Genomic DNA, 24,184 nt, shown 5'->3' with positions numbered 1-24,184 from the left:
TCCACCAGGTTGCAAATTCAAAATAATTTTTATCTGCATCTAGCTCTGAAAAAGTATTTTGGCTAGGGCTTGAAGCAGTGTGTGGGACTTGTTCTATTAGTCCATCTATACTAACCTTTACCAGGTTGCAAATTCAAAATAATTTTTATCTGCATCTAGCTCTGAAAAAATATTTTGGCTTTGGCTTGTAGCAGTGTGTGGGACTTGTTCTATTAGTCCATCTATACTAACCTCCACCAGGTTGAAAATTCAAAATAATTTTTATCTGCATCTAGCTCTGAAAAAATATTTTGGCTTCGGCTTGAAGCAGTGTGTGGGACTTGTTCTATTAGTCCATCTATACTAACCTCTACCAGGTTGCAAATTCAAAACAATTCTTATCTGCATCTAGCTCTGAAAAAATATTTTGGCTTCGGCTTGTAGCAGTGTGTGGGACTTGTTCTATTAGTCCATCTATACTAACCTCCACCAGGTTGAAAATTCAAAATAACTTTTATCTGCGTCTAGCTCTGAAAAAATATTTTGGCTTCGGATTGTAGCATTGTGTGGGACTTGTTCTATTAGTCCATCTATACTAACCTCTACCAGGTTGCAAATTCAAAATAATTTTTATCTGCATCTAGCTCTGAAAAAATATTTTGGCTTCGGCTTGTAGCAGTGAGTGGGACTTGTTTTGTTAGTCCATCTATACTAACCTCCACCAGGTTGTAAATTCAAAATAATTTTTTACTGTATCTAGCTCTGAAAAAATATTTTGGCTTCGGCTTGTAGCAGTGTGTTTGACTTGTTCTATTAGTCTATTTACACTTACCTCCACCAGGTTGCAAATTCAAAATAATTTTTATCTGCATCTAGCTCTGAAAAAGTATTTTGGCTAGGGCTTGAAGCAGTGTGTGGGACTTGTTCTATTAGTCCATCTATACTAACCTTTACCAGGTTGCAAATTCAAAATAATTTTTATCTGCATCTAGCTCTGAAAAAATATTTTGGCTTTGGCTTGTAGCAGTGTGTGGGACTTGTTCTATTAGCCCATCTATATTAACCTCCACCAGGTTGAAAATTCAAAATAATTTTTATCTGCATCTAGCTCTGAAAAAATATTTTGGCTTCGGCTTATAGCAGTGTGTGGGACTTGTTCTATTAGTCCATCTATACTATCCTCTACCAGGTTGCAAATTCAAAATAATTTTTATCTGCATCTAGCTCTGAAAAAATATTTCGGCTTCGGCTTGTAGCAGTGTGTGGGACTTGTTCTATTAGTCCATCTATACTAACCTCCACCAGGTTGAAAATTCAAAATAATTTTTATCTGCATCTATCTCTGAAAAAATATTTTAGCTTGGGCTTGTAGCAGTTTGTGGGACTTGTTCTTTTAGTCCATCTATACTAACCTCCACCAGGTTACAAATTCAAAATAATTTTTATCTGCATCTAGCTCTGAAAAAATATTTTGGCTTCGGCTTATAGCAGTGTGTGGGACTTGTTCTATTAGTCCATCTACACTAATCTCCATCAGGTTGCAAATTAAAAATAATTTTTATCTGCATCTAGCTCTGAAAAAATATTTTGGCTTGGGCTTATAGCAGTGGGTGGGACTTGTTTTATTTGTCCATCTATACTAACCTCCACCAGGTTGTAAATTCAAAATAATTTTTATCTGTATCTAGCTCTGAAAAAATATTTTGGCTTGGGCTTGTAGCAGTGTGTGGGAGTTGTTCTTTTAGTCCATCTATACTAACCTCCACCAGGTTGAAAATTCAAAATAATTTTTATCTGCATCTAGCTCTGAAAAAATATTTTGGCTTCGGCTTATAGCAGTGTGTGGGACTTGTTCTATTAGTCCATCTATACTAACCTCCACCAGGTTGCAAATTCAAAATAATTTTTATCTGCATCTAGCTCTGAAAAAATATTTCGGCTTCGGCTTGTAGCAGTGTGTGGGACTTGTTCTATTAGTCCATCTATACTAACCACCACCAGGTTGAAAATTCAAAATAATTTTTATCTGCATTTAGCTCTGAAAAAATATTTTAGCTTGGGCTTGTAGCAGTTTGTGGGACTTGTTCTTTTAGTTCATCTATACTAACCTCCACCAGGTTACAAATTCAAAATAATTTTTATCTGCATCTAGCTCTGAAAAAATATTTTGGCTTCGGCTTATAGCAGTGTGTGGGACTTGTTCTATTAGTCCATCTACACTAATCTCCATCAGGTTGCAAATTCAAAATAATTTTTATCTGCATCTAGCTCTGAAAAAATATTTTGGCTTGGGCTTGTAGCAGTGGGTGGGACTTGTTTTATTAGTCCATCTATACTAACCTCCACCAGGTTGTAAATTCAAAATAATTTTTATCTGTATCTAGCTCTGAAAAAATATTTTGGCTTGGGCTTGTAGCAGTGTGTGGGAGTTGTTCTTTTAGTCCATCTATACTAACCTCCACCAGGTTGAAAATTCAAAATAATTTTTATCTGCATCTAGCTCTGAAAAAATATTTTGGCTTTGGCTTATAGCAGTGTGTGGGACTTGTTCTATTAGTCCATCTATACTAATCTCCACCAGGTTGCAAATTCAAAATAATTTTTATCTGCATCTAGCTTTGAAAAAATATTTTGGCTTGGGCTTGTAGCAGTGGGTGTGACTTGTTTTATTAGTCCATCTTTACTAACCTCCACCAGGTTGTAAATTCAAAATAATTTTTATCTGTATCTAGCTCTGAAAAAATATTTTGGCTTCGGCTTGTAACAGTGTGTGGAAATTGTCCTAATAGTCCATCTATACTTACCTCCACCAGGCTGTAAATTCAAAATAATTTTTGTCTGCATCTAGCTCCGAAAAAATATTTTAGCTTCGGCTTGTAGCAGTGTGTGGGACTTGTTCAATTAGTCCATTTATACTAACCTCCACCAGGTTGCAAATTCAAAATAATTTTTATCTGCATGTAGCTCTGAAAAAATATTTTGGCTTCGGCTTGTAGCATTGTGTGGGACTTGTTCTACTAGTCCATGTATACTAACCTCCACCAGGTTGCAAATTCAAAATAATATTTATCTGCATCTAGCTCTGAAAAAATATTTTGGCTTTGGCTTGTAGCAGTGTGTGGGACTTGTTCTATTAGCCCATCTATACTAACCTCCACCAGGTTGCAAATTCAAAATAATTTTTATCTGCATCTAGCTCCGAAAAAATATTTTAGCTTCGGCTTGTAGCAGTGAGTGGGCCTTGTTCTATTAGTCCATCTATACTAACCTCCACCAGGTTGCAAATTCAAAATAATTTTTATCTGCATCTAGCTCTGAAAAAATATTTTGGCATCGGCTTATAGCAGTGTGTGGGACTTGTTCTATTAGTCCATCTATACTTACCTCCACCAGGCTGTAAATTCAAAATAATTTTTATCTGCATCTAGCTCCGAAAAAATATTTTAGCTTCGGCTTGTAGCAGTGTGTGGGACTTGTTCTATTAGTCCATCTACACTAATCTCCATCAGGTTGCAAATTCGAAATAATTTTTATCTGCATCTAGCTCTGAAAAAATATTTTGGCTTGTGCTTGTAGCAGTGGGTGGGACTTGTTTTATTAGTCCATCTATACTAACCTCCACCAGGTTGTAAATTCAAAATAATTTTTATCTGTATCTAGCTCTGAAAAAATATTTTGGCTTGGGCATGTAGCAGTGTGTGGGACTTGTTCTTTTAGTCGATCTATACTAACCTCCACCAGGTTGAAAATTCAAAATAATTTTTATCTGCATCTAGCTCTGAAAAAATATTTTTGCTTCGGCTTATAGCAGTGTGTGGGACTTGTTCTATTAGTCAATCTATACTAATCTCCACCAGGTTGCAAATTCAAAATAATTTTTATCTGCATCTAGCTCTGAAAAAATATTTTGGCTTGGGCTTGTAGCAGTCGGTGGAACTTGTTTTATTAGTCCATCTATACTAACCTCCACCAGGTTGTAAATTCAAAATAATTTTTATCTGTATCTAGCTCTGAAAAAATATTTTGGCTTCGGCTTGTAGCAGTGTGTGGGACTTGTTCTATTAGTCCATCTATACTAACCTCCACCAGGTTGCAAATTCAAAATAATTTTTATCTGTATCTAGCTCTGAAAAAATATTTTGGCTTCGGCTTGTAGCAGTGTGTGGGACTTGTTCTATTAGTCCATCTATACTAACCTCCACCAGGTTGCAAATTCAAAATAATTTTTATCTTCATCTAGCTCTGAAAAAATATTTTGGCTTCGGCTTGTAGCATTGTGTGGGACTTGTTCTATTAGCCCATCTATACTAACCTCCACCAGGTTGCAAATTCAAAATAATTTTTATCTGCATCTAGCTGTGAATAAATATTTTAGCTTCGGCTTGTAGCAGTGTGTGGGACTAGTTCTATTAGTCCATCTATACTAACCTCCACCAGGTTGCAAATTCAAAATAATTTTTTTCTGCATCTAGCTCTGAAAAAATATTTTGGCTTTGGCTTGTAGCAGTGTGTGGGACTTGTTCAATTAGTCCATTTATACTAACCTAAACCAGGTTGCAAATTCAAAATAATTTTTATCTGCATCTAGCTCTGAAAAAATATTTTGGCTTCGGCTTGTAGCAGTGTGTGGGACTTGTTCTATTAGTTCATGTATACTAACCTCCACCAGGTTGCAAATTCAAAATAATATTTATCTGCATCTAGCTCTGAAAAAATATTTTGGCTTTGGCTTGTAGCAGTGTGTGGGACTTGTTCTATTAGCCCATCTATACTAACCTCCACCAGGTTGCAAACTCAAAATAATTTTTATCTGCATCTAGCTCCGAAAAAATATTTTAGCTTCGGCTTGTAGCAGTGTGTGGGCCTTGTTCTATTAGTCCATCCATACTAACCTCCACCAGGTTGCAAATTCAAAATAATTTTTATCTGCATCTAGCTGTGAAAAAATATTTTAGCTTCGGCTTGTAGCAGTGTGTGGGGCTTGTTCTATTAGTCCATCTATACTAACCTCCACCAGGTTGCAAATTCAAAATAATTTTTATCTGCATCTAGCTCTGAAAAAATATTTTGGCTTCGGCTTGTAGCAGTTTGTGGGACTTGTTCTATTAGTCCATCTATACTAACCTCCACCAGGTTGCAAATTCAAAATAATTTTTATCTGCATCTAGCTCTGAAAAAATATTTTGGCTTGGGCTTGTAGCAGTGTGTGGGACTTGTTCTATTAGTCCATCTATACTAACCTCCACCAGGTTGCAAATTCAAAATAATTTTTATCTGCATCTAGCTCTGAAAAAATATTTTGGCTTTGGCTTGTAGCAGTGTGTGGGACTTGATCTATTAGTCCATCTATACTAACCTCCACCAGGTTGCAAATTCAAAATAATTTTTATCTGCATTTAGCTCTGAAAAAATATTTTGGTTTGGGCTTGTAGCAGTGTGTGGGACTTGTTCTATTAGTCCATCTATACTAACCTCCACCAGGTTGTAAATTCAAAATAATTTTTATCTGTATCTAGCTCTGAAAAAATATTTTGGCTTCGGCTAGTAGCAGTGTGTGGGACTTGTTCTATTAGTCCATCTATACTAACCTCCACCAGGTTGCAAATTCAAAATAATTTTTATCTGCATCTAGCTCTGAAAAAATATTTTGGCTTCGGCTTATAGCAGAGTGTGGGACTTGTTCTATTAGTCCATCTATACTAATCTCCACCAGGTTGCAAATTCAAAATAATTTTTATCTGCATCTAGCTCTGAAAAAATATTTTGGCTTGGGCTTGTAGCAGTGTGTGGGACTTGTTCTATTAGCCCATCTATACTAACCTCCACCAGGTTGCAAATTCAAAATAATTTTTATCTGCATCTAGCTGTGAAAAAATATTTTAGCTTCGGCTTGTAGCAGTGTGTGGGGCTTGTTCTATTAGTCCATCTATACTAACCTCCACCAGGTTGCAAATTCAAAATAATTTTTATCTGCATCTAGCTCTGAAAAAATATTTTGGCTTGGGCTTGTAGCAGTGGGTGGAACTTGTTTTATTAGTCCATCTATACTAACCTGCACCAGGTTGTAAATTCAAAATAATTTTTATCTGTATCTAGCTCTGAAAAAATATTTTGGCTTCGGCTAGTAGCAGTGTGTGGGACTTGTTCTATTAGTCCATCTATACTAACCTCCACCAGGTTGCAAATTCGAAATAATTTTTATCTGCATCTAGCTATGAAAAAATATTTTGGCTTTGGCTTGTAGCAGTGTGTGGGACTTGTTCAATTAGTCCATTTATACTAACCTCCACCAGGTTGCAAATTCAAAATAATTTTTATCTGCATCTAGCTCTGAAAAAATATTTTGGCTTCGGCTTGTAGCAGTGTGTGGGACTTGTTCTATTAGTCCATGTATACTAACCTCCACCAGGTTGCAAATTCAAAATAATATTTATCTGCATCTAGCTCTGAAAAAATATTTTGGCTTTGGCTTGTAGCAGTGTGTGGGACTTGTTCTATTAGCCCATCTATACTAACCTCCACCAGGTTGCAAATTCAAAATAATTTTTATCTGCATCTAGCTCCGAAAAAATATTTTAGCTTCGGCTTGTAGCAGTGTGTGGGCCTTGTTCTATTAGTCCATCCATACTAACCTCCACCAGGTTGCAAATTCAAAATAATTTTTATCTGCATCTAGCTCTGAAAAAATATTTTGGCTTCGGCTTATAGCAGTGTGTGGGACTTGTTCTATTAGTCCATCTATACTTACCTCCACCAGGCTGTAAATTCAAAATAATTTTTATCTGCATCTAGCTCTGAAAAAATATTTTGGCTTCGGCTTGTAGCAGTGTGTGGGACTTGATCTATTAGTCCATCTATACTAACCTCCACCAGGTTGCAAATTCAAAATAATTTTTATCTGCATTTAGCTCTGAAAAAATATTTTGGTTTGGGCTTGTAGCAGTGTGTGGGACTTGTTCTATTAGTCCATCTATACTAACCTCCACAAGGTTGCAAATTCAAAATAATTTTTATCTGCATCTAGCTCTGAAAAAATATTTTGGCTTTGGCTTGTAGCAGTGTGTGGGACTTGTTCTATTTGTCCATTTATACTAACCTCCACCAGGTTGCAAATTCAAAATAATTTTTATCTGCATCTAGCTCTGAAAAAATATTTTGGCTTCGGCTTGTAGCAGTGTGTGGGGCTTGTTCTATTAGTCCATCTATACTAACCTCCACCAGGTTGAAAATTCAAAATAATTTTTATCTGCATCTAGCTCTGAAAAAATATTTTGGCTTGGGCTTGTAGCTGTGTGTGGGACTTGTTCTTTGAGTCCATCTATACTAACCTCCCCCAGGTTGGAAATTCAAAATAATTTTTATCTGCATCTAGCTCTGAAAAAATATTTTGGCTTGGGCATGTAGCAGTGGGTGGGACTTGTTTTATTAGTCCATCTATACTAACCTCCACCAGGTTGTAAATTCAAAATAATTTTTATCTGTATCTAGCTCTGAAAAAATATTTTGGCTTCGGCTTATAGCAGTGTGTGGGACTTGTTCTATTAGTCTATCTATACTAACCTCCACCAGGTTGCAAATTCAATATAATTTTTATCCGCATTTAGCTCTGAAAAAATATTTTGGCTTGGCTTCTAGCAGTGTGTGGGACTAGTTCTATTAGTCCATCTATACTAACCTCCACCAGGTTGCAAATTCAAAATAATTTTTATCTGCATCTAGCTCCAAAAAAACATTTCGGCTTCGGCTTGTAGCAGTGTGTGGGACTTGTTCTATTAGTCCATCTATACTAACCTCCACCAGGTTGCAAATTCAAAATAATTTTTATCTGCATTTAGCTCTGAAAAAGTATTTTGGCTTGGCTTCTAGCAGTGTGTGGGACTAGTTCTATTAGTCCATCTATACTAACCTCCACCAGGTTGCAAATTCAAAATAATTTTTATCTGCATCTAGCTCTGAAAAAATATTTTGGCTTCGGCTTGTAGCAGTTTGTGGGACTTGTTCTATTAGTCCATCTATACTAACCTCCACCAGGTTACAAATTCAAAATAATTTTTATCTGCATCTAGCTCTGAAAAAATATTTTGGCTTCGGCTTGTAGCAGTGTGTGGGACTTGTTCTATTAGTCCATCTATACTAACCTCCACCAGGTTGCAAATTCGAAATAATTTTTATCTGCATCTAGCTATTGAAAAATATTTTGGCTTTGGCTTGTAGCAGTGTGTGGGACTTGTTCAATTAGTCCATTTATACTAACCTCCACCAGGTTGCAAATTCAAAATAATTTTTATCTGCATTTAGCTCTGAAAAAATATTTTGGCTTCGGCTTGTAGCAGTGTGTGGGACTTGTTCTATTAGTCCATGTATACTAACCTCCACCAGGTTGCAAATTCAAAATAATATTTATCTGCATCTAGCTCTGAAAAAATATTTTGGCTTTGGCTTGTAGCAGTGTGTGGGACTTGTTCTATTAGCCCATCTATACTAACCTCCACCAGGTTGCAAATTCAAAATAATTTTTATCTGCATCTAGCTCCGAAAAAATATTTTAGCTTCGGCTTGTAGCAGTGTGTGGGCCTTGTTCTATTAGTCCATCCATACTAACCTCCACCAGGTTGCAAATTCAAAATAATTTTTATCTGCATCTAGCTCTGAAAAAATATTTTGGCTTCGGCTTATAGCAGTGTGTGGGACTTGTTCTATTAGTCCATCTATACTTACCTCCACCAGGCTGTAAATTCAAAATAATTTTTATCTGCATCTAGCTCTGAAAAAATATTTTGGCTTCGGCTTGTAGCAGTGTGTGGGACTTGATCTATTAGTCCATCTATACTAACCTCCACCAGGTTGCAAATTCAAAATAATTTTTATCTGCATTTAGCTCTGAAAAAATATTTTGGTTTGGGCTTGTAGCAGTGTGTGGGACTTGTTCTATTAGTCCATCTATACTAACCTCCACAAGGTTGCAAATTCAAAATAATTTTTATCTGCATCTAGCTCTGAAAAAATATTTTGGCTTTGGATTGTAGCAGTGTGTGGGACTTGTTCTATTTGTCCATTTATACTAACCTCCACCAGGTTGCAAATTCAAAATAATTTTTATCTGCATCTAGCTCTGAAAAAATATTTTGGCTTCGGCTTGTAGCAGTGTGTGGGGCTTGTTCTATTAGTCCATCTATACTAACCTCCACCAGGTTGAAAATTCAAAATAATTTTTATCTGCATCTAGCTCTGAAAAAATATTTTGGCTTGGGCTTGTAGCTGTGTGTGGGACTTGTTCTTTGAGTCCATCTATACTAACCTCCCCCAGGTTGGAAATTCAAAATAATTTTTATCTGCATCTAGCTCTGAAAAAATATTTTGGCTTGGGCATGTAGCAGTGGGTGGGACTTGTTTTATTAGTCCATCTATACTAACCTCCACCAGGTTGTAAATTCAAAATAATTTTTATCTGTTTCTAGCTCTGAAAAAATATTTTGGCTTCGGCTTATAGCAGTGTGTGGGACTTGTTCTATTAGTCTATCTATACTAACCTCCACCAGGTTGCAAATTCAATATAATTTTTATCTGCATTTAGCTCTGAAAAAATATTTTGGCTTGGCTTCTAGCAGTGTGTGGGACTAGTTCTATTAGTCCATCTATACTAACCTCCACCAGGTTGCAAATTCAAAATAATTTTTATCTGCATCTAGCTCCAAAAAAACATTTCGGCTTCGGCTTGTAGCAGTGTGTGGGACTTGTTCTATTAGTCCATCTATACTAACCTCCACCAGGTTGCAAATTCAAAATAATTTTTATCTGCATTTAGCTCTGAAAAAGTATTTTGGCTTGGCTTCTAGCAGTGTGTGGGACTAGTTCTATTAGTCCATCTATACTAACCTCCACCAGGTTGCAAATTCAAAATAATTTTTATCTGCATCTAGTTCTGAAAAAATATTTTGGCTTCGGCTTGTAGCAGTGTGTGGGACTTGTTCTATTAGTCCATCTATATTTACCTCCACAAGGCTGCAAATTCAAAATAATTTTTATCTGCATCTAGCTCTGAAAAAATATTTTGGCTTTGGCTTGTAGCAGTGTGTGGGACTTGTTCTATTAGTCCATCTATACTAACCTTCACCAGGTTGCAAATTCAAAATAATTTTTATCTGCATTTAGCTCTGAAAAAATATTTAGGCTTCGGCTTGTAGCAGTGTGTGGGGCTTGCTCTATTAGTCAATCTATACTAACCTCCACCAGGTTGCAAATTCAAAATAATTTGTATCTGCATCTAGCTCTGAAAAAATATTTTGGCTTCGGCTTGTAGCAGTGTGTGGGACTTGTTCTATTAGTCCATCTATACTAACCTCCACCAGGTTGCATATTCAAAATAATTTTTATCTGCATCTAGCTCTGAAAAAAATATTTTGGCTTCGGCTTGTAGCAGTGTGTGGGACTTGTTCTATTAGTCCATCAATATTAACCTCCACCAGGTTGCAAATTCAAAATAATTTTTATCTGCATCTAGCTCTGAAAAAATATTTTGGCTTCGGCTTGTAGCAGTGTGTGGGACTTGTTCTATTAGTCCATCTATACTTACCTCCACCAGGCTGCAAATTCAAAATAATTTTTATCTGCATCTACCTCTGAAAAAATATTTTGGCTTCATCTTGTAGCAGTGTGTGGGACTTGTTCTATTAGTCCATCAATACTAATCTCCACCAGGTTGCAAATTCAAAATAATTTTTATCTGCATCTAGCTCTGAAAAAATATTTTGGCTTGGGCTTGTAGCAGTGGGTGGAACTTGTTTTATTAGTCCATCTATACTAACCTCCACCAGGTTGTAAATTCAAAATAATTTTTATCTGTATCTAGCTCTGAAAAAATATTTTGGCTTCGGCTTGTAGCAGTGTGTGGGACTTGTTCTATTAGTCCATCTATACTAACCTCCACCAGGTTGCAAATTCAAAATAATTTTTATCTTCATCTAGCTCTGAAAAAATATTTTGGCTTCGGCTTATAGCAGAGTGTGGGACTTGTTCTATTAGTCCATCTATACTAATCTCCACCAGGTTGCAAATTCAAAATAATTTTTATCTGCATCTAGCTCTGAAAAAATATTTTGGCTTGGGCTTGTAGCAGTGTGTGGGACTTGTTCTATTAGCCCATCTATACTAACCTCCACCAGGTTGCAAATTCAAAATAATTTTTATCTGCATCTAGCTGTGAAAAAATATTTTAGCTTCGGCTTGTAGCAGTGTGTGGGGCTTGTTCTATTAGTCCATCTATACTAACCTCCACCAGGTTGCAAATTCAAAATAATTTTTATCTGCATCTAGCTCTGAAAAAATATTTTGGCTTCGGCTTGTAGCAGTTTGTGGGACTTGTTCTATTAGTCCATCTATACTAACCTCCACCAGGTTACAAATTCAAAATAATTTTTATCTGCATCTAGCTCTGAAAAAATATTTTGGCTTCGGCTTGTAGCAGTGTGTGGGACTTGTTCTATTAGTCCATCTATACTAACCTCCACCAGGTTGCAAATTCAAAATAATTTTTATCTGCATCTAGCTCTGAAAAAATATTTTGGCTTTGGCTTGTAGCAGTGTGTGGGACTTGTTCAATTAGTCCATTTATACTAACCTCCACCAGGTTGCAAATTCAAAATAATTTTTATCTGCATCTAGCTCTGAAAAAATATTTTGGCTTCGGCTTGTAGCAGTGTGTGGGACTTGTTCTATTAGTCCATGTATACTAACCTCCACCAGGTTGCAAATTCAAAATAATATTTATCTGCATCTAGCTCTGAAAAAATATTTTGGCTTTGGCTTGTAGCATTGTGTGGGACTTGTTCTATTAGCCCATCTATACTAACCTCCACCAGGTTGCAAATTCAAAATAATTTTTATCTGCATCTAGCTGCGAAAAAATATTTTAGCTTCGGCTTGTAGCAGTGTGTGGGCCTTGTTCTATTAGTCCATCCATACTAACCTCCACCAGGTTGCAAATTCAAAATAATTTTTATCTGCATCTAGCTCTGAAAAAATATTTTGGCTTGGGCTTGTATCAGTGTGTGGGACTTGTTCTATTAGTCCATCTATACTAACCTCCACCAGGTTGCAAATTCAAAATAATTTTTATCTGCATCTAGCTCTGAAAAAATATTTTGGCATCGGCTTGTAGCAGTGTGTGGGACTTGTTCTATTAGTCCATCTATACTAACCTCCACCAGGTTGCAAATTCAAAATAATGTTTATCTGCATCTAGCTCTGAAAAAATATTTTGGCATCGGCTTATAGCAGTGTGTGGGACTTGTTCTATTAGTCCATCTATACTAACCTCCACCAGGCTGCAAATTCAAAATAATTTTTATCTGCATCTAGCTCTGAAAAAATATTTTGGATACGGCTTGTAGCAGTGTGTGGGATTTGTTATATTAGTCCATCTAGACTATCCTCCACCAAGTTGCAAATTCAAAATAATTTTTATCTGCATCTAGCTCTGAAAAAATATTTTGGCTACGACTTGTAGCAGTGTGTAAGACTTGTTATATTAGTCCATCTATACTAACCTCCACAAAGTTGCAAATTCAAAATAATTTTTATCTGCATCTAGCTCTCAAAAAATATTTTGGCTTCGGCTTGTAGCAGTGTGTGGGACTTGTTCTATTAGTCCATCTATACTAACCTCCAGCAGGTTGCAAATTCATAATAATTTTTATCTGCATGTAGCTCCGAAAAAATATTTCGGTTTCGGCTTGTAGCAGTGTGTGGGACTTGTTCTATTAGTTTATCTATACTAACATCCACCAGGTTGCAAATTCAAAATAATTTTTCTCTGCATTTAGCTCTGAAAAAATATTTTGGCTTGGGCTTGTAGCAGTGTGTGGGACTTGTTCTATTAGTCCATCTATACTAACCTCCACCAGGTTGCAAATTCAAAATAATTTTTATCTGCATCTAGCTCTGAAAAAATATTTTGGTTTCGGCTTGTAGCAGTGTGTGGGACTTGTTCTATTAGTCCATCTATACTAACCTCCACCAGGTTGCAAATTCAAAATAATTTTTATCTGCAACTAGCTCTGAAAAAGTATTTTGGCTTGGGCTTGTAGCAGTGTGTGGGACTTGTTCTATTAGTCCATCTATACTAACCTCCACCAGGTTGCAAATTCAAAATAATTTTTATCTGCATCTAGCTCTGAAAAAATATTTTGGCATCGGCTTGTAGCAGTGTGTGGGACTTGTTCTATTAGTCCATCTATACTAACCTCCACCAGGCTGCAAATTCAAAATAATTTTTATCTGCATCTAGCTCTGAAAAAATATTTTGGATACGGCTTGTAGCAGTGTGTGGGACTTGTTATATTAGTCCATCTATACTAACCTCCACCAAGTTGCAAATTCAAAATAATTTTTATCTGCATCTAGCTCTGAAAAAATATTTTGGCTACGGCTTGTAGCAGTGTGTAGGACTTGTTATATTAGTCCATCTATACTAACCTCCACAAAGTTGCAAATTCAAAATAATTTTTATCTGCATCTAGCTCTCAAAAAATATTTTGGCTTCGGCTTGTAGCAGTGTGTGGGACTTGTTCTATTAGTCCATCTATACTAACCTCCAGCAGGTTGCAAATTCATAATAATTTTTATCTGCATGTAGCTCCGAAAAAATATTTTGGTTTCGGCTTGTAGCAGTGTGTGGGACTTGTTCTATTAGTTCATCTATACTAACATCCACCAGGTTGCAAATTCAAAATAATTTTTATCTGCATTTAGCTCTGAAAAAATATTTTGGCTTGGCTTCTAGCAGTGTGTGGGACTAGTTCTATTAGTCCATCTATACTAACCTCCACCAGGTTGCATATTCAAAATAATTTTTATCTTCATCTAGCTCCGAAAATATATTTAGGCTTCGGCTTGTAGCAGTGTGTGGGACTTGTTCTATTAGTCCATCTATACTAACCTCCACCAGGTTGCAAATTCAATATAATTTTTATCTGCATTTAGCTCTGAAAAAATATTTTGGCTTGGCTTCTAGCAGTGTGTGGTACTAGTTCTATTAGTCCATCTATACTAACCTCCACCAGGTTGCATATTCAAAATAATTTTTATCTTCATCTAGCTCCGAAAAAATATTTTGGCTTCGGCTTGTAGCAGTGTGTGGGACTTGTTCTATTAGTTCATCTATACTAACCTCCACCAGGTTGCAAATTCAAAATAATTTTTATCTGCATTTAGCTCTGAAAAAATATTTTGGCTTGGCTTCTAGCAGTGTGTGGGACTAGTTCTATTAGTCCATCTATACTAACCTCCACCAGGTTGCAAATTCAAAATATTTTTTATCTGCATCTAGCTCTGAAAAAATATTTTGGATTCGGCTTGTAGCAGTGTGTGGGACTTGTTGTATTAGTCCATCTATACTAACCTCCACCAGGTTGCAAATTCAAAATAATTTTTATCTGCATTTAGCTCTGAAAAAATATTTTGGTTTCGGCTTGTAGCAGTGTGTGGAACTTGTTCTATTAGTCCATCTATACTAACCTCCACAAGGTTGCAAATTCAAAATAATTTTTATCTGCATCCAGCTGTGAAAAAATATTTTGGCTTTGGCTTGTAGCAGTGTGTGGGACTTGTTCTATTAGTCCATTTATACTAACCTCCACCAGGTTGCAAATTCAAAATAATTTTTATCTGTATCTAGCTCTGAAAAAATATTTTGGCTTCGGCTTGTAGCAGTGTGTGGGACTTGTTCTCTTAGTTCATCTATACTAACCTCCACCAGGTTGCCAATTCAAAATAATATTTATCTGCATCTAGCTTTGAAAAAATATTTTGGCTTCGGCTAGTAGCAGTGTGTGGGACTTGTTCTATTAGCCCATCTCTACTAACCTCCACCAGGTTGCAAATTCAAAATAATTTTTATCTGCATCTAGCTCTGAAAAAATATTTTTGCTTTGGTTTGTAGCAGTGTGTGGGGCTTGTTCTATTAGTCCATCTATACTAACCTCCACCAGGTTGCAAATTCAAAATAATTTTTATCTGCATCTAGCTCTGAAAAAATATTTTGGCATCGGCTTGTAGCAGTGTGTGGGACTTGTTCTATTAGTCCATCTATACTAACCTCCACCACATTGCAAATTCAAAATAATTTTTATGTGCATCTATCTCTGAAACAATATTTCAGCTTCGACTTGTAGCAGTGTGTGGGACTTGTTCTATTAGTCCATCTATACTAACCTCCACCAGGTTGCAAGTTCAAAATAATTTTTATCTGCATCTAGCTCTGAAAAAATATTTTGGCTTGGGCTTGTAGCAGTGTGTGGGACTTGTTCTATTAGTCCATTTATACTAACCTCCACCAGGTTGCAAATTCAAAATAATTTTTATCTGCATCCAGCTCTGAAAAAATATTTTGGCATCGGCTTGTAGCAGTGTGTGGGACTTGTTCTATTAGTCCATCTATACTAACCTCCACCAGGTTGCAAATTCAAAATAATTTTTATCTGCATCTAGCTCTGAAAAAATATTTTGGCTTCGGCTTGTAGCAGTGTGTGGGACTGGTTCTATTAGTCCATCTATACTAACCTCCACCAGGTTGCAAATTCAAAATAATTTTTATCTGCATCTAGCTCTGAAAAAATATTTTGGCTTGGGCTTGTAGCAGTGTGTGGGACTTGTTCTATTAGTCCATCTATACTAACCTCCACCAGGTTGCAAATTCAAAATAATTTTTATCTGCATTTAGCTCTGAAAAAATATTTTGGCTTGGGCTTGTAGCAGTGTGTGGGACTTGTTCTATTAGTCCATCTATACTAACCTCCACCAGGTTGCAAATTCAAAATAATTTTTATCTGCATCTAGCTCTGAAAAAAATATTTTGGCTTGGGCTTGTAGCAGTGTGTGGGACTTGTTCTATTAGTCCATCTATACTAACCTCCACCAGGTTGCAAATTCAAAATAATTTTTATCTGCATCTAGCTCTGAAAAAATATTTTGGCATCGGCTTGTAGCAGTGTGTGGGACTTGTTCTATTAGTCCATCTATACTAACCTCCACCAGGCTGCAAATTCAAAATAATTTTTATCTGCATCTAGCTCTGAAAAAATATTTTGGCATCGGCTTGTAGCAGTGTGTGGGACTTGTTCTATTAGTCCATCTATACTAACCTCCACCAGGCTGCAAATTCAAAATAATTTTTATCTGCATCCAGCTCTGAAAAAATATTTTGGATACGGCTTGTAGCAGTGTGTGGGACTTGTTATATTAGTCCATCTATACTAACCTCCACCAAGTTGCAAATTCAAAATAATTTTTATCTGCATCTAGCTCTGAAAAAATATTTTGGCTACGGCTTGTAGCAGTGTGTAGGACTTGTTATATTAGTCTATCTATACTAACCTCCACAAAGTTGCAAATTCAAAATAATTTTTATCTGCATCTAGCTCTCAAAAAATATTTTGGCCTCGGCTTGTAGCAGTGTGTGGGACTTGTTCTATTAGTCCATCTATACTAACCTCCAGCAGGTTGCAAATTCATAATAATTTTTATCTGCATCTAGCTCCGAAAAAATATTTCGGTTTCGGCTTGTAGCAGTGTGTGGGACTTGTTCTATTAGTCCATCTATACTAACATCCACCAGGTTACAAATTCAAAATAATTTTTATCTGCATTTAGCTCTGAAAAAAATATTTTGGCTTGGCTTCTAGCAGTGTGTGGGACTAGTTCTATTAGTCCATCTATACTAACCTCCACCAGGTTGCATATTCAAAATATTTTTTATCTGCATCTAGCTCTGAAAAAATATTTTGGCTTCGGCTTGTAGCAGGGTGTGGGACTTGTTCTATTAGTCCATCTATACTAACCTCCACCAGGTTGCAAATTCAAAATAATTTTTATCTGCACTTAGCTCTGAAAAAATATTTTGGTTTCGGCTTGTAGCAGTGTGTGGGACTTGTTCTATTTGTCCATCTATACTAACCTCCACAAGGTTGCAAATTCAAAATAATTTTTATCTGCATCTAGCTGTGAAAAAATATTTTCGCTTTGGCTTGTAGCAGTGTGTGGGACTTGTTCTATTAGTCCATTTATACTAACCTCCACCAGGTTGCAAATTCAAAATAATTTTTATTTGCATCTAGCTCTGAAAAAATATTTTGGCTTCGGCTTGTAGCAGTGTGTGGGACTTGTTCTATTAGTCCATCTATACTAACCTCCACCAGGTTGCCAATTCAAAATAATATTTATCTGCATCTAGCTCTGAAAAAATATTTTGGCTTCGGCTAGTAGCAGTGTGTGGGACTTGTTCTATTAGCCCATCTCTAGTAACCTCCACCAGGTTGCAAATTCAAAATAATTTTTATCTGCATCTAGCTCTGAAAAAATATTTTAGCTTCGGTTTGTAGCAGTGTGTGGGGCTTGTTCTATTAGTCCATCTATACTAACTTCCACCAGGTTGCAAATTCAAAATAATTTTTATCTGCATCTAGCTCTGAAAAAATATTTTGGCATCGGCTTGTAGCAGTGTGTGGGACTTGTTCTATTAGTCCATCTATACTAACCTCCACCAGGTTGCAAATTCAAAATAATTTTTATCTGCATCTATCTCTGAAACAATATTTCAGCTTCGACTTGTAGCAGTGTGTAGGACTTGTTCTATTAGTCCATCTATACTAACCTCCACCAGGTTGCAAGTTCAATATAATTTTTATCTGCATCTAGCTCTGAAAAAATATTTTGGCATCGGCTTGTAGCAGTGTGTGGGACTTGTTCTATTAGTCCATCTATACTAACCTCCGCCAGGTTGCAAATTCAAAATAATCTTTATCTGCATCTAGCTCTGAAAAAATATTTTGGCTTGGGCTTGTAGCAGTGTGTTGGACTTGTTCTATTAGTCCATTTATACTAACCTCCACAAGGTTGCAAATTCAAAATAATTTTTATCTGCATCTAGCTCTGAAAAAATATTTTGGCATCGGCTTGTAGCAGTGTGTGTGACTTGTTCTATTAGTCCATCTATACTAACCTCCACCAGGCTGCAAATTCAAAATAATTTTTATCTGCATCTAGCTCTGAAAAAATATTTTGGCTACGGCTTGTAGCAGTGTGTGGGACTTGTTCTATTAGTCCATCTATACTAACCTCCACCAGGTTGCAAATTCAAAATAATTTTTATCTGCATCTAGCTCTGAAAAAATATTTTGGCTTCGGCTTATAGCAGTGTGTGGGACTTGTTCTATTAGTCCATCTATACTAACCTCCGCCAGGTTGCAAATTCAAAATAATCTTTATCTGCATCTAGCTCTGAAAAAATATTTTGGCTTGGGCTTGTAGCAGTGTGTTGGACTTGTTCTATTAGTCCATTTATACTAACCTCCACAAGGTTGCAAATTCAAAATAATTTTTATCTGCATCTAGCTCTGAAAAAATATTTTGGCATCGGCTTGTAGCAGTGTGTGTGACTTGTTCTATTAGTCCATCTATACTAACCTCCACCAGGCTGCAAATTCAAAATAATTTTTATCTGCATCTAGCTCTGAAAAAATATTTTGGCTACGGCTTGTAGCAGTGTGTGGGACTTGTTCTATTAGTCCATCTATACTAACCTCCACCAGGTTGCAAATTCAAAATAATTTTTATCTGCATCTAGCTCTGAAAAAATATTTTGGCTTCGGCTTATAGCAGTGTGTGGGACTTGTTCTATTAGTCCATCTATACTAACCTCCACCAGGTTGCAAATTCAAAATAATTTTTATCTGCATTTAGCTCTGAAAAAATATTTTGGCTTGGGCTTGTAGCAGTGTGTGGGACTTGTTCTATTAGTCCATCTATACTAACCTCCACCAGGTTGCAAATTCAAAATAATTTTTATCTGCATCTAGCTCTGAAAAAATATTTTGGCTTGGGCTTGTAGCAGTGTGTGGGACTTGTTCTATTAGTCCATCTATACTAACCTCCACCAGGTTGCAAATTCAAAATAATTTTTATCTGCATCTAGCTCTGAAAAAATATTTTGGCTTGGGCTTGTAGCAGTGTGTGGGACTTGTTCTATTAGTCCATCTATACTAACCTCCTCCAGGTTGCAAATTCAAAATAATTTTTATCTGCATCTAGCTCTGAAAAAATATTTTGGCATCGGCTTGTAGCAGTGTGTGGGACTTGTTCTATTAGTCCATCTATACTAACCTCCACCAGGCTGCAAATTCAAAATAATTTTTATCTGCATCTAGCTCTGAAAAAATATTTTGGATACGGCTTGTAGCAGTGTGTGGGACTTGTTATATTAGTCCATCTATACTAACCTCCACCAAGTTGCAAATTCAAAATAATTTTTATCTGCATCTAGCTCTGAAAAAATATTTTGGATACGGCTTGTAGCAGTGTGTAGGACTTGTTATATTAGTCCATCTATACTAACCTCCACAAAGTTGCAAATTCAAAATAATTTTTATCTGCATCTAGCTCTCAAAAAATATTTTGGCTTCGGCTTGTAGCAGTGTGTGGGACTTGCTCTATTAGTCCATCTATACTAACCTCCAGCAGGTTGCAAATTCATAATAATTTTTGTCTGCATCTAGCTCCGAAAAAATATTTCAGTTTCGGCTTGTAGCAGTGTGTGGGACTTGTTCTATTAGTCCATCTATACTAACATCCACCAGGTTGCAAATTCAAAATAATTTTTATCTGCATTTAGCTCTGAAAAAATATTTTGGCTTGGCTTCTAGCTGTGTGTGGGACTAGTTCTATTAGTCCATCTATACTAACCTCCACCAGGTTGCATATTCAAAATAATTTTTATCTTCATCTAGCTCCGAAAAAATATTTCGGCTTCGGCTTGTAGCAGTGTGTGGGACTTGTTCTATTAGTCCATCTATACTAACCTCCACCAGGTTGCAAATTCAAAATAATTTTTATCTGCATTTAGCTCTGAAAAAATATTTTGGCTTGGGCTTGTAGCAGTGTGTGGGACTTGTTCTATTAGTCCATCTATACTAACCTCCACCAGGTTGCAAATTCAAAATAATTTTTATCTGCATTTAGCTCTGAAAAAATATTTTGGCTTGGGCTTGTAGCAGTGTGTGGGACTTGTTCTATTAGTCCATCTATACTAACCTCCACCAGGTTGCAAATTCAAAATAATTTTTATCTGCATTTAGCTCTGAAAAAATATTTTGGCTTGGCTTCTAGCAGTGTGTGGTACTAGTTCTATTAGTCCATCTATACTAACTTCCACCAGGTTGCAAATTCAAAATATTTTTTATCTGCATCTAGCTCTGAAAAAATATTTTGGCTTCGGCTTGTAGCAGGGTGTGGGACTTGTTCTATTAGTCCATCTATACTAACCTCCACCAGGTTGCAAATTCAAAATAATTTTTATCTGCATCTAGCTCTGAAAAAATATTTTGGCATCGGCTTGTAGCAGTGTGTGGGACTTGTTCTATTAGTCCATCTATACTAACCTCCACCAGGCTGCAAATTCAAAATAATTTTTATCTGCATCTAGCTCTGAAAAAATATTTTGGATACGGCTTGTAGCAGTGTGTGGGACTTGTTATATTAGTCCATCTATACTAACCTCCACCAAGTTGCAAATTCAAAATAATTTTTATCTGCATCTAGCTCTGAAAAAATATTTTGGCTAAGGCTTGTAGCAGTGTGTAGGACTTGTTATATTAGTCCATCTATACTAACCTCCACAAAGTTGCAAATTCAAAATAATTTTTATCTGCATCTAGCTCTCAAAAAATATTTTGGCTTCGGCTTGTAGCAGTGTGTGGGACTTGTTCTATTAGTCCATCTATACTAACATCCAGCAGGTTGCAAATTCATAATAATTTTTGTCTACATCTAGCTGCGAAAAAATATTTCAGTTTCGGCTTGTAGCGGTGTGTGGGACTTGTTCTATTAGTCCATCTATACTAACATCCACCAGGTTGCAAATTCAAAATAATTTTTATCTGCATTTAGCTCTGAAAAAATATTTTGGCTTGGCTTCTAGCTGTGTGTGGGACTAGTTCTATTAGTCCATCTATACTAACCTCCACCAGGTTGCATATTCAAAATAATTTTTATCTTCATCTAGATCCGAAAAAATATTTCGGCTTCGGCTTGTAGCAGTGTGTGGGACTTGTTCTATTAGTCCATCTATACTAACCTCCACCAGGTTGCAAATTCAAAATAAATTTTATCTGCATTTAGCTCTGAAAAAATATTTTGGCTTGGCTTCTAGCAGTGTGTGGTACTAGTTCTATTAGTCCATCTATACTAACTTCCACCAGGTTGCAAATTCAAAATATTTTTTATCTGCATCTAGCTCTGAAAAAATATTTTGGCTTCGGCTTGTAGCAGGGTGTGGGACTTGTTCTATTAGTTCATCTATACTAACCTCCACCAGGTTGCAAATTCAAAATAATTTTTATCTGCATTTAGGTCTGAAAAAATATTTTGGTTTCGGCTTGTAGCAGTGTGTGGGACTTGTTCTATTAGTCCATCTATACTAACCTCCACAAGGTTGCAAATTCAAAATAATTTTTTTCTGCATCTAGCTGTGAAAAAATATTTTGGCTTTGGCTTGTAGCAGTGTGTGGGACTTGTTCTATTAGTCCATTTATACTAACCTCCACCAGGTTGCAAATTCAAAATAATTTTTATCTGCATCTAGCTCTGAAAAAATATTTTGGCTTCGGCTTGTAGCAGTGTGTGGGACTTGTTCTATTAGTCCATCTATACTAACCTCCACCAGGTTGCCAATTCAAAATAATATTTATCTGCATCTAGCTCTGAAAAAATATTTTGGCTTCGGCTAGTAGCAGTGTGTGGGACTTGTTCTATTAGCCCATCTATACTAACCTCCACCAGGTTGCAAATTCAAAATAATTTTTATCTGCATCTAGCTCTGAAAAAATATTTTAGCTTCGGTTTGTAGCAGTGTGTGGGGCTTGTTCTATTAGTCCATCTATACTAACCTCCACCAGGTTGCAAATTCAAAATAATTTTTATCTGCATCTAGCTCTGAAAAAATATTTTGGCATCGGCTTGTAGCAGTGTGTGGGACTTGTTCTATTAGTCCATCTATACTAACCTCCACCAGGTTGCAAATTCAAAATAATTTTTATCTGCATCTATCTCTGAAACAATATTTCAGCTTCGACTTGTAGCAGTGTGTGGGACTTGTTCTATTAGTCCATCTATACTAACCTCCACCAGATTGCAAGTTCAAAATAATTTTTATCTGCACCTAGCTCTGAAAAAATATTTTGGCATCGGCTTGTAGCAGTGTGTGGGACTTGTTCTATTAGAACATCTATACTAACCTCCATCAGGCTGCAAATTCAAAATAATTTTCATCTGCATCTTGCTCTGAAAAAATATTTTGGCTTCGGCTTGTAGCAGTGTGTGGGACTTGTTCTATTAGTCCATCTATACTAACCTCCGCCAGGTTGCAAATTCAAAATAATCTTTATCTGCATCTAGCTCTGAAAAAATATTTTGGCTTGGGCTTGTAGCAGTGTGTGGGACTTGTTCTATTAGTCCATCTATACTAACCTCCACCAGGTTGCAAATTCAAAATATTTTTTATCTGCATCTAGCTCTGAAAAAATATTTTGGATTCGGCTTGTAGCAGTGTGAGGGACTTGTTGTATTAGTCCATCTATACTAACCTCCACCAGGTTGCAAATTCAAAATAATTTTTATCTGCATTTAGCTCTGAAAAAATATTTTGGTTTCGGCTTGTAGCAGTGTGTGGGACTTGTTCTATTAGTCCATCTATACTAACCTCCACAAGGTTGCAAATTCAAAATAATTTTTATCTGCATCCAGCTGTGAAAAAATATTTTGGCTTTGGCTTGTAGCAGTGTGTGGGACTTGTTCTATTAGTCCATTTATACTAACCTCCACCAGGTTGCAAATTCAAAATAATTTTTATCTGCATCTAGCTCTGAAAAAATATTTTGGCTTCGGCTTGTAGCAGTGTGTGGGACTTGTTCTATTAGTCCATCTATACTAACCTCCACCAGGTTGCCAATTCAAAATAATATTTATCTGCATCTAGCTTTGAAAAAATATTTTGGCTTCGGCTAGTAGCAGTGTGTGGGACTTGTTCTATTAGCCCATCTCTACTAACCTCCACCAGGTTGCAAATTCAAAATAATTTTTATCTGCATCTAGCTCTGAAAAAATATTTTTGCTTCGGTTTGTAGCAGTGTGTGGGGCTTGTTCTATTAGTCCATCTATACTAACCTCCACCAGGTTGCAAATTCAAAATAATTTTTATCTGCATCTAGCTCTGAAAAAATATTTTGGCATCGGCTTGTAGCAGTGTGTGGGACTTGTTCTATTAGTCCATCTATACTAACCTCCACCAGGTTGCAAATTCAAAATAATTTTTATCTGCATCTAGCTCTGAAAAAATATTTTGGCTTCGGCTAGTAGCAGTGTGTGGGACTTGTTCTATTAGCCCATCTATACTAACCTCCACCAGGTTGCAAATTCAAAATAATTTTTATCTGCATCTAGCTCTGAAAAAATATTTTAGCTTCGGTTTGTAGCAGTGTGTGGGGCTTGTTCTATTAGTCCATCTATACTAACCTCCACCAGGTTGCAAATTCAAAATAATTTTTATCTGCATCTAGCTCTGAAAAAATATTTTGGCATCGGCTTGTAGCAGTGTGTGGGACTTGTTCTATTAGTCCATCTATACTAACCTCCACCAGGTTGCCAATTCAAAATAATATTTATCTGCATCTAGCTCTGAAAAAATATTTTGGCTTCGGCTAGTAGCAGTGTGTGGGACTTGTTCTATTAGCCCATCTATACTAACCTCCACCAGGTTGCAAATTCAAAATAATTTTTATCTGCATCTAGCTCTGAAAAAATATTTTAGCTTCGGTTTGTAGCAGTGTGTGGGGCTTGTTCTATTAGTCCATCTATACTAACCTCCACCAGGTTGCAAATTCAAAATAATTTTTATCTGCATCTAGCTCTGAAGAAATATTTTGGCATCGGCTTGTAGCAGTGTGTGGGACTTGTTCTATTAGTCCATCTATACTAACCTCCACCAGGTTGCAAATTCAAAATAATTTTTATCTGCATCTATCTCTGAAACAATATTTCAGCTTCGACTTGTAGCAGTGTGTGGGACTTGTTCTATTAGTCCATCTATACTAACCTCCACCAGGTTGCAAGTTCAAAATAATTTTTATCTGCATCTAGCTCTGAAAAAATATTTTGGCTT

Source organism: Phyllobates terribilis, unplaced genomic scaffold (assembly GCF_046119375.1).
Source record: "Phyllobates terribilis strain yellow unplaced genomic scaffold, ASM4611937v1 Scaffold_8__6_contigs__length_399053987, whole genome shotgun sequence".
In the NCBI taxonomy this organism is placed as follows: domain Eukaryota; kingdom Metazoa; phylum Chordata; class Amphibia; order Anura; family Dendrobatidae; genus Phyllobates; species Phyllobates terribilis.
Note: the sequence above shows the minus strand (reverse complement) of the source record.